This window comes from Podarcis liolepis (genome assembly GCF_965112155.1).
Source record: "Podarcis liolepis genome assembly, chromosome: 6".
Lineage (NCBI taxonomy): Eukaryota > Metazoa > Chordata > Lepidosauria > Squamata > Lacertidae > Podarcis > Podarcis liolepis.
This window is the reverse complement of record NC_139559.1, coordinates 85709033-85715032: the sequence shown is the minus strand read 5'-3', so window position 1 is coordinate 85715032 and position 6000 is coordinate 85709033.

Here is a 6000-nt window from a genome sequence, read left to right as displayed (position 1 = left end):
CTCATGCCTCCCATTATTACACACGCTGCTCGAAATTTGGCTGCCACTACCCTAACGGGTGGCGCTGTGGTCTAAACCACTGAGCCTTGGGCTTGCCGATCAGAAGGTCGGCGGTTCGAATCCTCATGACGGGGTGAGCTCCCGATGCTCGGTCCCTGCTGCTGCCAACCTAGCATGTTCGAAAGCATGTCAAAGTGCAAGTAGATAAATAGATACCGCTCTGGTGGGAAGGTAAACGGCGTTTCCGTGTGCTTCTCTGGTTCGCCGGAAGCGGCTTAGTCATGCTGGCCACATGACTGGGAAGCTCCCTCGGCCAATAAAGCGAGATGAGCGCCACAACCCCAGAGTCGGCCACGACTGGACCTAACGGTCAGGGGTCCCTTTACCTTTACTAGCCTAACGGTATGACACTTTCTACAGAAAATGCTCGAGGAGGGCAGCTTTTGAGTACTTCCTTCCAAGATCAAAGCAGCCACAGCACTCCATAAACCTGTTGAATCAAACGACGTGGGTGAAAAGATCATCGGGAAGCTACTTCATATTTGACAGGTTGAAGTGACAGCAAGCAATCACAGCGGTTTTTAAGGCACTTCAGTTCCTGGTGGAAAACACAGGGCTTTAAAAGGACAAGTTGCAGGATCATCGGTCATGATGAGTGAGTCATGGCTACTCATTTCAATGACCGAATAAATATTCATAACATTTCGAGGAGTGATTCTCGCCAGCATGACGTATTGATTTTACATTCCTGCAATGGATCTCTCTCACTTTAAAAGGAATTTCTTCAGCCAGGTTGTAAATAATTGATGTAGCCATCAATATGTTTCGTATGTTAGCAGAGGTCCTCCTGACCCCACCCTCATTTCCCCCCACTTTATTATACGCCTAATGTGAAGATGCAAATGACATTTTATAATAATCATCAAAGTTACCCAACTAAAATTATTCCTCATCCAGCACCCTCTGGCCTTATACAGATGCAAGTGCATCTTTTCTTAATTAAAATACTAGAGAAATTTCACAAATATTATTAAATATGTTTCACTCCCCTCAAAATTCCTGTAGGTTTCTTTGTTTTGTTTTTGTTTTGCTTAAGTGGAACCCTTCAAACATGCCTTGAATTTTGCTTTCAATGGAATGTGGTGTCAGCTTATAGATAGGTTATGCCAGGCCTTGATAACTTGCCAACCCAAACAGAGCCCATCAGCCATGCATGGTACCAATGTTTTTTTTTTGGGGGGGGGGAACTTCCATTTTTTGCTGCTTGGTCAGGGCTATAAAAGCAAGAGTGTTTTCTAACACCTAAAAAGTCACAATCATGGATAAGGGCAGGTTAAAAGTAAAGGGACCCCTGACCATTAGGTCCAGTCGTGACCGACTCTGGGTTGCGGCGCTCATCTCGCTTTATTGGCCGAGGGAGCCAGCGTACAGCTTCCAGGTCATGTGGCCAGCATGACTAAGCTGCTTCTTGGTGGGACACAATTTTTTCAGAATTCTGTTATAGCCTACCCTTTACATAAATAAATATCCCTAGTCTTTTTGGAATTCTGTTACCTTTCCTAAGAATTCCTATAAATCTGGAATGGGGGGCTTTCAGTACTTTGAATGCTCTTGGAGTCTAACTTCTACAAACCCCAAATAACATAATCCATGGCCACAGTTGATTTGAGTGGTAGTACAAAACCTCTGAAAAACCAAGTTCCGTGTCCTTCCTATCAGTATTTGAAATTAACTAGGTGCCAGGCTGTCAGGGCAGCGTGTTCCTCTCTTCACCTTTCCCGCCCCAACCTGGCCACAGTGATCCATGCGACGGTCATCTCCAGGCTTGACTACTGTAATTCGCTCTACGCGGGGCTGCCTTTGAAGCTGACCCAGAAACTCCAGCGGGTGCAGAATGCTGCAGCGAGGCTCCTCACTGGGTCTCTGCCATGGGAGCATATTTACCCAGTGCTTTTCCAGCAGCACTGGCTCCCGGTAGAGTACAGGGTCAGATTTAAGGTGCTGCTTTTGACCTTTAAAGCCCTTCACGGCCTAGGACCCTCGTACCTACGGGACCGCCTCTCCCGGTATGCCCCACGGAGAGCCTCAAGGTCCATAAATAGCAACACCCTAGTGGTCCCGGGCCCTAACTATCTACAGTGTCCCCCTGCTGGCCCAGGGTGAGAACTTCAGTACATAACATCCACCATCTAGAGGCGCATGCCTGGGGATCATTGGGTCTTGACTGCTTTCACACACTAAGGACCATATCCTGTAGAATTCTATTCATTATATTTTATCTGCACATTTGGAATGAATTTCAGGAACCAACATACTTCTTCTGTGCAGCCTGAGCAGCAGCAAGAGCAATAGTTGTCGCTTGTCTTCACTTACCCCATTGCCCTGCTCACAGTTGTGAAGAATATCCTCGTGTTATGAATGGTCTGTGTCACCATTAAGAGAGAGAGGTAGGAAAAGGCCAATATATTTGTGGACTGCCCCTGGATAAATTGAAATTGAAATTGAATTGAAATACTTTATTGTCACTTGTACAACTTGTATACAGTGAGATTACACGAGCACCCCCCCCTACTCAGCTCTCTTAGTCTTAGTTCCCCTCATTTACTGACGCACACCCACCAAACCCGAAAGTCAGTTGCCCTGTTATCTTTTCATTCAGCAGCCTAACAGTCCACGGATAGAAGCTGTTCTTTACCCTGTTGGTGTGACCAATCATGCTTCTATATCTTCTGTCTGAGGGCAGGAGATCAAGAATGTGCCGGCCAGGGTGTGACTCATCCCTGAGAATTTTCCTCACGTTCCTGAGGCAACGTTCTTCCGCTATTTCATCCAGCGGATTCACAGGACAGCCCATAATATCTTGTGCTGTATTCACCATCCTCTGTAGGCACTTCCTATCAGTTGATGTCCAACCAGCAATTTTTCTTCTTTAAGTTCTCTTCTTTAGGTTCTTAACCTAGCACAAGGCTGTCATCTGAACTAGCCAGATGTTTAACTGAGAATCAATCACGGTCAGCCCATCATTTGTAAAATAAGACCTTAGAGTCATCCAGCCCCAAAATGGAAACTTGACATTCTGTTTTGCCGACTGCAACCGTGGATTAAGGAGCCATTTTGTGCCTAGCTTATATACCTGAGCTTCTAACACTGCTTCCTATACAGTGGTACCTCAGGTTACATATGCTTCAGGTTACATACGCTTCAGGTTACACACTCCGCTAACCCAGAAATAGTGCTTCAGGTTAAGAACTTTGCTTCAGGATAAGAACAGAAATTGGACTCTGGTGGCGCGGTGGCAGCAGGAGGCCCCATTGGCTAAAGCAGTGCTTCAGGTTAAGAACAGTTTCAGGTTAAGTACGGACCTCCGTAACAAATTAAGTACTTAACCTGAGGTACCACTGTAGATGTTCTCATCAGAGCAGGATCCCCCAAATTCAACCCTTTTTTGCTGTTGTTGAAATTCTGTGTCCGCACTAGTTTTTCTGTTAGTAATTCCATTGTCAAGCTCTGCAGGCAGTCTTATAGTTCACCACTGGAATGCATGGATTTTTTCCGTATTTTTATGGCATATATATTTTTCAGAGCCACGTGTATTATATTTTGAGAGAGATATCTTGAATTATGCCACCTGATCTGTTACAGCAGGTTGTTGGTTTCCTTCCCCTCTAGAAAGCTAAATGAGCTGGCAGCTTTTCACATCTATCTTTTATTTACACATGGATGGTGCCATTCAAGGATATAACCTTTTCTCTAACTGTTTTACTGGGGGAATCATTCATTCTTAACTGACACCCCCCATCAATCCTCACCTTCAGACAGCAAAGAACAGCAGTTCATAGTGTATTACGTTGGAATGGGTGAAAAATTTCTATTCCTAAAGAGGGGCTTGGAAGATTGCTTCTTGCTTGGTTTCAAACCTGATGAAATTAGGTGTTTCCTCCGTTTCATTTTCCTTCACTGACCTCCATTTCTAAGACTAGATCGGTGGAACAACAAGGACAGCCACAACCAGTCCAATATATGCATTACTTCAAACAGCAATTTTCTAAGCTCTGAAGGAGCCCTGTGTTCTAATCCTGCATTTGAAAGCCAAGCGAAATGACCTTTTCTCTAAGCTCCCACACCAAAGGAGCTCTCCTCCTGAAAGCAAGGGGTAGTATTTCCACTACTGACGTTAATGAGCCAGGACACATAATTATTATTAGTCCCACCTGTTTCACCAGTTATTAGTCATATTAGTTATTCCCATATTAGTCCCACCTGTTTCACCAGTTTCACCACCTGTTTCACCAGTTATACAACATAGTATATGGGGGGGGTATGCAAACTAAGTTTGATTTCGAATTGACTTGGTGTTTCAGAGTTTCCTTGGTGAACATCCATCTCACAGCACCAGCCAGGGCAGTTGACTCCTTGAAAACCTCCCCTAGACACAAAAAGAGATGTTATTGGCAAGGGAAGGACACAAAATCAACTGCTTGCAAGACCAACATTTGCATAAATAAATAAGATACTCACCCAATGGAAACACTGATTGGTTGGGTTTTCTGGCCCCATACTTCACAGGAACCACTGAGGAATGTAATTGAAAGTAAGGGGCTAAAGTGGAAAAACATTTCTACAAAACCCTACGAAACATCTCGGTTTGGGCACCTGAGAACATGTGTATTTTCTTTAATGCACCACAAAAGCCAACACAAACACAAAAATACAAACACAAATCAAATGCAGAAAGCCACTTCACTCTCACATGCCGAGCAAGGCTTTGGATATCTTAGATTATCATGATTAAAATGAATTTTGTAACTTTAAATATGGTTTTTGTAAGCTAATAACCAGGAGCGCAATGCCCAACTTTATGCATTTGGCAACCTGGTGAGTTAATGTTTACTAGAGACATTTACGCCTCTTACCTCTATTACTTTTAAACGTGTACCATATTTCTCAAATTATGTTCTATACTTTTGTTTTTTAAAAAATAAGTAAAATTTGTTTTAACCCAGTTGAAATTGAAAACTTAAAGCTGTGAGCTTTGCAGAGCAGAATGTAAGAACTTTGAGAAGGAACAGCTTAGGGTTTAGCAACTGCATGGCAACCAGGACAGAGCAAGTTATGTTATGTACTGAAGTTCCCACCCTGGGCCAGCAGGGGGATACTGCAGATAGTTATGCAAATAAGGGATCAAAAGTGATGTTCAGTGATTGGATAGTTTTAGAAAGTTGTTACAGTTACGGTGTACTGGAGCTCTATATAAGCAGGCTGACTGAACCCTTCAGTTCAGTTCTGTTCTGGCCTGTGAATAAACAAGAGCTGTTTGAAGAATCGCTGTGTCATCTGACATGTTCACCCACAACTTAACAAGTTACATTTGTGTGTGTGTGTGTTTGTGTGTGAATGAGTTTTGCTTACAAAGAGCTAAGAAGCAAGCAGGATGGGCTGTGGGATGTGTACTGTGAAAAAAGCAATCTAGATTTTGCTGCTTTGATTTGTAGAAACTTTAGGCCTAAAATGTCCCCATGCACACGAAGAGACAATATTGAGACAAACTCAGATTTTGTCTGGCTGCTTTTGCAACCCTATGGCATTCTATGGGCATATGAAGACAGTTCTGTCTCAGTACCAATTACGGAGGAACTAAGCAAGAGAAGGCAATTTGGGGTGGAAAATACAATTACAGAGCAGAACTACTGGGACTGAGAAGACCAAGAATTTGTAGAAGACTTAAAACAGCAGAAATCCAGAGAAGCGATTCCTTCTCTCAGGCCTCCCCCTTTTCCTATTTTTGCATGTTATAAGGACCTGTAGCCTGGCTCCTTTGTGTATGTGAATATACCCTATCCTTTATGTTTGTGCGTGGGCTAGAGTTAGTGTATTAGGTAGGGCTGGGCGATATAGCATCCAAAACTGGTTTGAAGTCCATATCTTAATATCGGTTTCATGGTTTTTGACCTGGCAATATATTGCAAATCATGATGTTGTTGGGGTTGTTTTTGTGTGTGT